The following is a 12,945-nucleotide window of genomic DNA, read 5'->3' as shown; positions in this document are numbered from 1 at the left end:
TGTGGATGTAATACTTAGAAGTACCATTAGCTGTGGATCTATTCTGCAAAGTGAAAGCAGGCTATGACTCAAGTTAATAAACAGGGGAATCGCTGGCCATTTAAGGATCAGAAACCCATATTCCGCAGAGATGAAGCAGGACCTTCCTTATGAAAGTGAAGTGGAAACTTAAGGGCCAAATCCTCTTTTTGAAATCTTATCACCACAGATTTAGGGACTGGTCATAGTTATTTATTCTTGCAATTTAATTTTCCTGCCTCCCTTTCTGTAAATAGTGAGCAGTTCCAAATGGGCTATTTTAGTGAATGCAACGTTGTGTGTGTCCATATCATATCAGTTCGCATTCCCTTGTTGCTCTGTCTTGCCCCTCACCAATTATTATTTGCGACTGTTGAGTGGGTTGCTGTGCAGTTCCCTTTTTTTTTCTGCAGTCTCCAGAGCAGCACGACCTGACAGTTGCAGAGCAGTGCTTGCTAACTCTGTTGTGCCATTGCAGGCCTTAGACAGACACAGGTCTACCATCATTTGCTCTGACAATGCTTGTTGCACATCTCCAATATCTTCAGTTTTAAAAGACATGGGAACGACTTTTTCTTTCCACATTGGTGGCTTGTGGTGTTTCCATTCATTTACTGCGTTGAGGGAAGCACTTTCCATTCTTTTAAGTACATGGCTAAAGAAGTCGAGTCTCACATTTGTAAAGGTGAAGTGACACCATTTTGCTGGAAAAAAAAAAAGATCTGCATTTATTTATTTATTTTTTTAAGTTTCCAAATGTTTAGAGTGACAGTTCTATAAGCCGTTTTATAACTCCTGAAATGGGGAAAAACTTTTTCCTAGTGAGAAATTCTAAACCATAAAATTTTCATTCATTTGCCAATTATTCCTTAAAATTACAAGAGGTAATACTAGCAAAATAAAGTAATGCTTTTCACAATGGCGGTTGTGTCTGCGTTTCTTGAGTTAGGGTTAAACACAAATTAAAGAAACACGCGTGAGAGCAGAGGTGCGCGAAGGGTGTCCTCGCTCGCTTCTATGTAAACAATAATAGAGGAACGAAGGTGAACCATTTTGTTAAGGGAGTACATGTAGATTGACAGGTCCCTGGGACATTCCCTTTCTTGTTAGAGTGCAACTAGAGTTTAACGGCGATTTGTAACTCAGATGGTGGCACCATCACGCGCAAGTAGTGTTCTTTGTTTACTTCGCACTTGACTGATACCGAGCCCGCTTTCCATTTGGTTCGAGAATTTAATAATCTCATAATATCTTCACTCGGAAATTAAAACTGTGATGTTGTGACCTTGAAAATAGTTTCAAATTTGAATTACTTACCAGGAACATTGGGATTGTGCACAGAGTTAATACACTCAACTACTTCTGCCAGCCATTTTTAGTACTGGTCACAGCCTTTTAGCAGGTGGGGATGAACTTGCGGAGCTTTTCTGTTGGCTAGTGAAAACTCAATCCTTGCTGCCATATTATTTCCAGGGTGTTTTGTATTGAAATGCTTCTCCAAAGCCTTCCCTGATTTAAACTCCTCTTCACAAAGGCGGCAACACGTCACATAGATTTCGGCCATAGCTTAGTTCGCCCTCGCATATTTCACTGCTGCAAATACAACCTTTTGTGCCACTTTCATTTATTGTGTTAAACAAAGGGGTTTTTGTAGATGCCAATTTTGTCAGCTTTGCCACTTTAAAGGAGAACTCCGGGTTATTTTGTATGTTTGGCCTCTGTCGCACGTCTCAATTTTTGATAACATCATTCCCATATCGTTTCATTCGAATTAAATATTGTACCTGAAAGACAACCGAAAATGCAAATAGAAATCCGCCATTTTGGAGAAAATTTGAGCCGCGGTCAGTGGTCAGCAGCTCGTGATGACGTAGAATCGTCAAATTCACTTTCTGCGGTGTTTTATATAAAAAGGTTGCTTCTTCATTCTTCAACATTGCTTAAATTATAATTCCTGTCGTTGTATCTGTATCTTCGACTGTGCTTTGATTGTTTCAAGCGAAATAGTGAGCTGTTGTGTACCTAGTTGCCATAATTATTGAAAGAAGACGAAGAAAAACGGTGAGGATCGCACAACACGATCGCGTGAAGGCATGGCTCGACAGAATCAGACGGAAGAATATGCCACCACTTGAAAACAGCTACGTCTGGAGCGATCATTTCATGCCAAGCTGTTTTGAGATAGATTTCCGGGAAAAATTAGCGAGGGAAAAATCTAGGAGGGTCTTGAAGGATGATGCTATTCCATCCTCGTTTAGCTACGGCCCCGAAGCGAAGAAGCCGCCGTTATCAAGCGAACATTGCATTCAGCGACGAAGGCATTGAGAAGTTAGTGCTTGTCAGTTTGCTTCGTTTTTACTATGAATCAAATAAATTTGCCCACTTTCATGTCGATGTTTGCACACGCTTTGAACTGTAGGGATCGCGCGACCCGATGTGTAAACAATGGTTTCATGGTCACAAATTTCAGTGTGCATCCGCCCAGTTTTAAAATATATTAATTATTATGCTGGGTTTACTTGGAAAATAATGGCGAGTTAACCGACCTTACAAATGACTTATAATCGGTAATTTGCAGTATTTGTTTTTCAAGTTTGTCACTCTAAAAACAGGAAGAAATAACAAAATGAAGTTAGGCAAATTCAAGGCATTCAAGTTGCAGTAAAGTGTATATTCGCATTTTACTTTTGTTTTAGGCTCTTTCAGAACTACTTGTTGCAGACATCGATGTATCTTCACATGACCCAGTGACTAATGAACCTCCAATGTGCATTGATTTGGAAATGCCTACTACGATCCCTGAATGCATGATGTGGGAATTTAATTTTGTTTTGATCGCATTACCCTAAAAAGCGTGGAGGTTAAAACTGAGATGTGCAACACTAAAGGCAATGATAATGTTGTATGTGGTACTGCAAATATTGACGTGTCCTCCTATACTTCTTTAGAGGATGATATCCCACAAAATCCACATGCTGTCAAATGGAAGATTCCACATGACCCCAATTGTGCCATAGCAGCACCCCCAATTAAATCCCATTGATACACCCAAAGCAATTTTTCCAACCTATGACATTTTACATGTAACAAGTTTGATACAATCCCCTTACCACCAATGCAAGCCGTCCTTGTAGATGAAAAAATGGATATACATGATAATGGTGAGAATAACAATGGTGATGAAGATTTAGATCCCCATTGGCCATTACCAGAAGATAAAAAAATAGTTATCCAGTGATGAGATAGTGTTATCTGAACATGAATTTGAAGATGGCTGTCCAGACAGTGAAAAGGAATTTCTTGTGTTTGGTTCCTGTTTGAACAATTTACTGGAAGTGTCCAAAATGTGGGGGTGTGATCATTGACCAAAAAAGGAAAATGGCTGGGAGCATGCTATCAGTTATTCTAACCCGCCATAATGGGCATACAGAACTGTGGGAACCCCAGTTATTAAAAGGAAGCCCCTGGGAAACCTATTATTGGCAGCAGCCAATACAGGAAGCACCTTATCAAGCATCAGAAGGCTTGCATCAGTACTTGTTCCCAGTTGTTAACTGATGATTTCCATGAAAGACACAAACTTGTATTTTTCTTTGTCTATTTAATTCATCGACATGTTTAAAACCCGTTTTCTCATTCATCTGCATAACGGAAGCCTTCAAAGGCCCACTCTTCCTCTGGCCCCGGTGGAGGATAAAAATTTCTTATGCACATCACTGCACAAGATGAAAGAACCACCCTTATCTCCTTTCCTAAAATGTCCCAGCACCATCGAGCCAACTGTCTGTAGGCAATATGTTTATAAAATTTATCTTCAGGTCCATCAAATGGATCTTTGTACTGCTGCTTGTACTGATACCAAGCTGTGTGAAGGACCCATCCATTTATACAAACTGGATGAAACCCTGGGTGATACATTTGGGTTCTTCGCCACATGCACCCCTAGTAACAGCCACGATAAGCTTATTTTTGACAGGCTCAATTTATTGGCAGCATATGCATGCCTCCGCTCTTCCCATAATCTGACAATTGCTGCATGTACGCCAACGTTACAAAAAACTAACATTGCATTTGCTCTGTATTCTTTGTGACTTTCTTCTATTAGGAATGCATTTATGAACAGAGAACGAGCGAACGTAAGCATTGGTAGCAGCAGAAGCAAATTATGTTGCCTTCACGCGTATTCCCTTAAAACATTGAGCTAAACTTAAGACGTAAAGTTTATTATCAAGGATTGCGTTACAATGTTTTGCTGTTTTTGAAAGAGTAAATAAAGCCGCAATGAAGCTGCGCAATAGATGGAGTAGCCGAAGGAAAGCTCCGTTTTCGCATCCCTTTAATCGATTTATAAAGGCAACAAGGAAGAAACAGAAAGACCAATATAACAATTTATCAACAGAGTTGAGTTTATTTGTCACTTAGTCTGTTATAGAATTACAATTAACGGATAACTCGTACAACATACCAGTCTGAATTTCGCAGTATTACATTTCATCACTTGCCATGCATTTGTCGCCTAAGTCTTCAGGGTTGCTAACCGCTTGATCAGAGCTCACACGACGTTCAAACTGGTACGCCCGAATTGAAAAACTTTCGCAGGCATGTTCCTCATCGATTTTATTAGAATACGTCCCAGAATCGGCCACTTTTAGCGATGATATAAAGGCAAAAGCCCCTTCTTCGCCAATGCAAAATATTGTACACAACTCTGGGTTTGACGATTCTACGTCACACGATGATACGCTGACCGCTTTCCGAACAAGCGGGCAATTTTCAAGATGGCGGATTTCTATTTGCATTTTCGGTCGTCTTTCAGGTGCGATATTTCATTTGAATGAAACGATATGGAAATGATGTTATCAAAAATTGAGACATAAACCCGAGGCCAAACATACAAAATATCTTCAGTTTTACCCCGGAGTTCCCCTTTAAAGTGTCAAAGAGGAAGTTTCTCAAAGCGAAAATGGAGATTTAGGTGGTGAGAATTTTACAACTGAATAAGGCCTCAACAATAGATCGCTATAGTAATTCTCCCAAATACACAAAAAAGTATTTTTCTAAACTGTAAAAGTGTGATTTTTGTGATATTTTTTGCGAGTTTAGGAGAATCAATTCCTTTAATCTGCATCTGTCTGAAGATGCTTCATGCTGTAACATAGTAGGATGAATTAATAAAGAGAGTGATTGGAACAATAAAAACGCCAAAAGAGAGGCAATGAAAAATATTTCTTTCTCCGTGTTTTATCTTTCTGCAAGAGGTCAAAAAGCTATACTGAGTTGCTTACTTAACAAGGATAAATTCTCATGACTTACTGCAGGGTTGTCTGGACCATTTCCAGTTCACATCACAAGCCTTCGAAAAGAACTTTGGTAGTAGAATTTCAGAAATCTGTTTCTATTCACCATGAACGAGGAGGAGAGAAGGATTGATAAAGAGAGACGGAAAAGACAAAAGCGAAGGCACAAAGAAGGACAAAAAGAAAACGCTAAGCAAGAGAGAATTGCTGATCGTTGCTGAAGGATTCAGAACAGGGCCGAAGGTTTGCTAGAAGAGCGAATCAAAAGTGGAGAATTAACAAGGAATACAAGAATGGTGGGCAACATAGAAACAAGAACGGTGGACAATGTAGAAGCTACCAATGAAAACAGGGGTCAAAAAAGCAAAAAGAAAAAAATGATGAAATGGGAGGACCACCGGGGGTTGCAGTTTGCAATGCATCGGGCAGGAAAAGGACTTAAACAACCCAGTGAGGACATGCGCCTGAGAAAGAAGGCAAAAACTGTGGCACCGTTTGAAATTTCACCGTTGAATGTAACAATAGCCACCAACCTTCTTGGCAGCGGTAGCTATGGGTGCTGTTACCTCCCTTCGTACAGAGGTATGAAGGTTGTCAGCAAGAAAGAGCAGGAGACGCGAAACACATGGTCAGGTGGAAGACAGGGTGCGCCAGGAACTAGTTTACGAAGCCCGCATAATTAGGAAGCTTGGTGTTCATCCTGGCGTTCCATTACTGTTTGGAATTTGTAGCGAACGGGCACCTTTCTGCATCATTATGCAGTTCCACGGGGACAGGGAAAATTACAAATCTGTGACAATACACCGCGCATTATCCAGTGGAACGATCTTTGACAGAGCTACCTGCCTCGACATCATCAAAAAGTTTGCCAGCGCCTTAGTACATGTGCACGGCGTTGGCTTCTTACACAACGACATTAAGGCGAACAGTGTCCTTTCGGATATCGTCGATGGAGCCTTCAATCCAGTGACTATCGACTTTGGCAAGTCTTCCAATGGGCAGTGCAAAAGGACCAAAGATTATGTCCCAGGAGAAACAAAAAAAGTACATGGAGGATTTTCCACACATTGCTCCAGAGAGCGTCACCGGCAAAAGTGGACAGAGCCGAAAAAGTGATATCTACAGTTTTGGAAAAGTAGACAAGTCTATTTTTAGTAAAGCAAATTTAGGTCCTGTCCCACAAGTGTTCACTCAGACATTGGAAGTCGATCCAATGTTGCGCCCAAATTTACAGGAAGTCCTAAACGCTACCTTTTAACTTTATTTAGAGAATAATAGGAGCTCTAATAGTAATTTTTCGATACTACCAACTGTTTCCGGTTTTAGTATTGAGGGAAATAGTAAGGTTCACTGTAGTGTATGTTCAGTGCATCCTACATGATGTATCTAGCAGTGCAAAAAGTGATGGGATTATTATTAAAAGCTTGGCGGATTAGATTCGGAGTGTTTCTGGTGTGGCTTGATAATCCATTGGAATCAGTTTCAATACACGATTAAGACACGAAATTATGGCCTCTATAAAAGTGGATGATCTACTAACAAGTGTAAAACCCTTTGATCCAAACGGCGAACCTTCGAGCATTGGCCGGCGATGGCAACGATGGATTAAAGGTTTTTCGCTATATGCCGACAGCAAGGGCCTCATCATCCAAGCAGATAAAGCTGACAACAAAGTGCAAAGAAGGGCTCTACTTTTGCATTGTGCCAAGTGCAAGACATCTTCGAAACTTTGGCTGATACAGGCGCAGCAGCCGAGTATGAGAAAGCCGTGGATGTGTTGAATGCATCTTTCATTCCGAAGGTAAATTCGACGTACCAAAATCATCTTTTCCGAAGTATGGAACAACGAGAGGGTGAAACGGTGGCTCAGTTCGTGACCAGGTTACGACAAGTTGTGAAAGATTGTGATTACGGTGATCAGGCGGATAATCAAATTCGAGATCAAGTTGTTCAGCAGTGTACGTCCCATGATTTAAGGCGGAAATTGCTTGAGAAAGGTGACACTTTAACCCCAGAAGTTCTACTTAAAACTGCAGCATCATTTGAGGCTGTGCAAGCTTAACTGGAGAATATGAAGAGTAAAGGCACTACCGTGAATCAAGTTTGTGACTCAAGCGCAAACAAGCATCATCATAAAGGGAAGAAGACATCGGGTGAGCCTGGAAACAAAACGTGTTACCGATGCGGCAACAAAGGACATTTCGGACGAGACCCGGAATGCCCTGCAGGTCATGTGGTGGGGCTGATCATTTTTCATCGCAATGCAGAACAAAGGAAAGTAAACCTAAGGGGCGATAAGAAGCCAAAACAGATGAGGAAAGTGAGATACATGCAGGGAGAAAATGATGACGAGCAAGATGAGTATGCATTCACTGTAAAATCATCGTCACAGCTTGGAAAAGTGGAGGTGATTTTGGGTGGATATGTTGTGAAAATGGTGATTGATTCAGGGGCGAACACTAACATTGTAGACAAAGGTGTATGGAATGACCTAAAGCAACAGAAGATTGTCTGTGTATCCAAGAAGTGTGACAAGAAGCTTTATGCATATGGAAGCAAGAAGCCATTAAAAGTTTTGGGGACATTTTCAGCCTTGACGAAAGTAGCTGAGAGCGAGGTTCAAGCTGAATTTGTTGTCATTGATGGTGAAGGAGAAGCACTACTTGGAAGAGAAACTGCGTTGCAACTAGGTGTGTTGAAATTTGGAGCTCCAGTTTATACAGTGCAGTCCAAAGAAGTGATCATGTCTGATTACAAAGGAGTATTTGATGGTGTAGGCAAGTTGAAAGACTATCAAGTCAAGTTACATGTTAATCCTGATGTACCTCCAGTGGCCCAGCCAGTCAGGCGTACTCCATTCAGCCTTCGCGACAAGGTGAAGAAGAAGGTTGAGGAACTTGTAAATATGGATATTATCGAGCAAGAAGAGGGCCCGACACCGTGGGTTAGTCCGGTAGTAGTGGTGCCAAAACAGAATGATGAAATTCGGCTATGCGTGGACATGCGTGGAGCCAACGAAGCCATAATCAGAGAACGCTACCCCATACCTACTGTAGACGAAGTGCTACAAAGCCTGAACCAAAGCACAGTATTTAGTAAGCTTGATTTGAAGTGGGGATATCACCAATTAGAACTCCATCCAGATTCCCGTAGCATTACTACCTTTATCACTCACTGTGGATTGTTTCAATATAAGCGCCTTATGTTTGGAATAAGTTCTGCCCCAGAAGTGTATCAGCATGTTATCCAGCTAGCACTAAGTGACTGTGAGGGAGTTGCTAACATCTCTGATGACATAATTGTACATGGCAAAACTACCAAGGAGCATGACGAGAGACTAAAGCGAGTCCTGGAGAAACTGAAAGAGACGAACTTCACTCTTAATGCAGAAAAGTGTAAGTTTTACATGACCAAACTAGTGTTTATGGGACTCGTGCTAACAAACCAGGGCATTGGTGCAACTCAAGAGAAAGTGAAAGCTATTGTTGAGGCGAGAGAGCCGCAGAATGCATCAGAAGTTAGGAGCTTCCTGGGACTTGCTAACTACAGTGCACGGTTCATCCCAGATTTCGCCACAGTAGCTAAACCTTTGCGTAGACTGACAAAGAAGGGTGTCTGTTTCAAGTTTGGAAACGAACAGAGAAAAGCATTCAATGAGCTGAAGAGCAGATTAGCAAGTGCTGAAACCCTTGGGTATTTTAACAAAGATGCCAGGACACTAATTATAGCTGATGCAAGCCCAGTTGGTCTTGGCGCGGTACTTGTTCAAGAGCAACAAGGAAGAAAGAGAGTTATCAGTTATGCCAGCAAAAGTCTGAGTGACGTGGAAAAACGGTATCCTCAAACCGAGAAAGAGGCGTTGGCAGTTGTTTGGGCATGCGAACGCTTCCATGTGTACCTGTACGGCATTGAATTTGAACTATACACAGATCACAAACCATTGGAGACAATATACTCAAACAAATCAAAGCCCTGTGCCAGAATTGAGCAGTGGATTCTGAGGTTACAACCATACAGTTTCAAAGTAAAATACCTGCCAGGAGAGCAGAACATTGCAGATTCGCTATCACGCTTACTTCAAGAAGAGAACCAAGCAGTTTCAATGGTAGCGCACAAAGTATCAGATGAATTTATCAGATTTGTAGCAGTAACCTCCACCCCACGCGCAATGACGACACGTGAGATTGAAGATGAATCAGCAGAAGATGAAGGACTAAGTGAGTTGCGGAATTGTATAGCTGAGGGAACTTGGAGGAAAGACCAGCTCAAGCAGTACATACCTGTAGCCAGAGAACTGTGTGTGATTGGCAAGCTTATCCTCCATGGTACCAGAATCGTAATACTCAGCAAGTTGAGATCCCGAGTTCTTACGTTAGCACACGAAGGACATCCTGGTATTGTTATTATGAAGCAGAAGCTGAGATCAAAAGTATGGTGGCCCGGGATCGACAAAGAGGCAGAAGAATTTTGTAAAACGTGTTTTGGGTGCGAGCTAGAGAGCAGTCCCGCCCATCCTGAACCAATCAAGTCGACCCCCTTGCCACAAGGTCCTTGGCAAGACTTGGCCTTGGACTTGCTAGGTCCTTTACCGTCAGGCGACTCTGTGTTGGTCGTAGTTGATTATTTGAGCAGATATTATGAAATTGAGATTATGCGTTCCACGACATCTGAGAAAATCATTGCGAGTCTGGAGAGGATCTTCATGATCCATGGTTTACCACTATCAATAACCAGTGACAATGGTCTGCAGTTTGTTTCAAATGAGTTTGAGAAGTCTTTGGAAGACTGTGGTATTGAACACAGAAAGACCACGCCATTATGGCCCCAAGCGAATAGAGAGGTGGAAAGGCAGAACCGATCTCTCCTAAAAAGAATGCAGATTGCACAAGCTGAGGGAAAACAGTGGAAGGAAGAAGTTTGCAAATATCTGATTGCATACAGATCGACTCCTCACACCACCACGGAGTGAGTCTACCTGAATTCCATGAAGATAATGTAGCAAGTGAAGTGCGAGACAGAGACAGCGAAATGAAAGCAAAGGCTAAGTTAAATGCAGATGAAAAAAGGCATGCAGAGTATTCAGATCTGGTTCCAGGTGACAAAGTGCTGGTAAAACAAGAGCGGCAGAACAAGTTGTCGACACCATTTGCACCAGAACTGTATGACGTTGTAAGCAGAAATAACAGCAGCATTGTTATCAAGTCTCCTGAAGGTGTTCAGTATGAAAGAAATAAAGCCCACCTTAAAAAGTATGAGGCTGAAGTTGTTGATCCTCCTGCTGGAGAGAATGCTGCCGAAGTGGGACCAGACCCTACAGACCTTAAGACGGATTGTGGAGAGGCAAAGATTGCTGCACCCACAAGACCTGTTCATGATAAAGAAGTTGCCGGCAAAGTTTAAAGACTTTGATATGACTTGATTTATTAGAACTGTTTGTGTTTAGCTAGGACATTGTTGAGTCATTTCCTTTCTTTACTAGTAACTGTAAATTGCATTTATCCAGGCAGAGTCAAGGTTTTCATTATCTATGCAATTACTAAGTTTGCTGTGATTTGTTCTAGTGGTTGTTAAGTATGTTTGCTTCCCATGCAGTGATCTGGAAAAAGGGAGGGATGTAGTGTATGTTCAGTGCATCCTACATGATGTATCTAGCAGTGCAAAGAGTGATGGGATTATTATTAAAAGCTTGGCAGATTAGATTCGGAGTGTTTCTGGTGTGGCTTGATAATTCATTGAAATCGGTTTCAATACACGATTAAGACACGACATTCACCGTTAATGGTTCAAGTTTTGTTGTATCCCAGCTAAGCTAAGCATTTGAAAATTCAGACGAGGGTAGACTGTGTAATTTTATTATGGCAGGTTGGCTGTTAAGTGATCACTGTTCACCTTAAAAGTTTTGTGCATATTTTCTACTTTACATATAAAGCGTTGAATAGAAGGTCATGTACAGCCGTACTGAATGACTGGACTTTTCGATTTGCTGAGTATAGGAAATTTTTTTCTCGTTTTTCCCCTGTCAGTTTTTAAATGTTGCAAATAACAGTCATTCTTCTGATCCTTCTAACATTCCATTTGCATTTTAAAAAGAACGCAAGAAAAATTAATCACAATGAACGCCAGTTCTTTTTTTTTCAGCGAGTTAAATAATCATCATTGAGGCTAATTAACATGGCAAAGAAATTTGGAGGTTTTTGAAGGTTTCGTTGACGAGAGGATTTGAATATACAGTCTAATTCCAGATTATTTTTGCATGGTTAGCATGTTACGTCCCGCTGTCCGTGAACTTCCCGACAGCCTATGTGTAGGCTAAAATGTGAAATGAGAAACTCCGCGCATTGTGTACAGTCAATGACTCTTGTCTATTCAGTATTTTTAAGGTTTCAAATGCAATAAATCGTACTCTGTAACTATTATTCTCTCTTGATTGTGAGCTCTGTGAGGAATTTTACTTCTCGCTTAAATTTTGTGCAGGAAAAACCTAACGGGCTTTAATTATAGGATGATGTTCTTTTAAATACAAATGAAAATTAAGTGTGCGAACAAATCTTGTTCAAGTTTTGCGTGCAGAAAGACATCCCAAGCCGTCGCCATCCTTTTAAGGTTTGAAGCATGTAGAATTCGCTGAGGGGAGTTGCAGAAGCGTATGAATTGATGTATATATTTTTCTATTAGTCAATGTCTGAATTAGGATTTAGTTCAAGCTATGCCTAAAATAAAACCCTGTTTAGAGAGAAACGTTTCCTTTATAAGCGAGGAAGCGTCAAGCTTACGTATCCATTGTTATGAAGTACATGCACCAAGGTTTTTCGAATAATCCACTGAATAATCTCTGTTGAGGTAATTGTTTTTATTATATTGACGCCAGGTCACTTCAGAAATGCCTGCTTATGCTTATGCCGGTCTGTATTCTTTTGATCAACTTGACAGGCTTGTATTTTTATGACAGATTGCGGTCTGATTAAATTGATTTCTTAAGACATTTTTTGGGTAGAGGCGTCAGGGAATTTCATTCCTTCTCTTAAGCTACGTGTCGAATAAACTAGAACCCCTGCCGATGAACCGTAGAACATCGGCAGGGGTCCACGATTTCAGATTCCTATGAATCTCGTAGTGCTATCCACTGGATAAATCATTATCCAATGGATAAACACTAGCAGAATTGGTTGAGTTATCCAGTGGATACCAACTGGATATCAACTGGGGCCTGGCCACTTAATTAAAGGCCGCAGCCTTTAATTAACACAGTACAAACCGAGACATTAAATCGGTAAGCGAAATCAGAGTTAGTAGAGGGGAACTGGTTATGAAACCCGGCGAACATCAAAGGGGCATCTCTTTGTTAGGGTTTTGACTTGGTCACGTGGTTACGAGGGTGCACACGACCAGCTGTGATTCCAAAGCGTATAGCGAACAGTAGCGACAACAAGCAATATTTACAGCGATTTTTATTATACAGAGCGTTTGAATAGAGTTTTAACTAGTGAGATTTTTATTACACGAGGCCAGGCCACAACTGTGCGGTCTTTGGCTGTGGATTGTGTAGACAGACAAAAGGAATTGGCATTTGGAAGCTGCCTTTAGCTGTGGACGACAGACACCGTGAATGGCGCGAAGCTTGGCTTGGAGA

Source organism: Montipora capricornis, chromosome 6 (genome assembly GCF_036669925.1).
Source record: "Montipora capricornis isolate CH-2021 chromosome 6, ASM3666992v2, whole genome shotgun sequence".
NCBI lineage: Eukaryota > Metazoa > Cnidaria > Anthozoa > Scleractinia > Acroporidae > Montipora > Montipora capricornis.
This window is presented reverse-complemented; position numbering follows the sequence as displayed.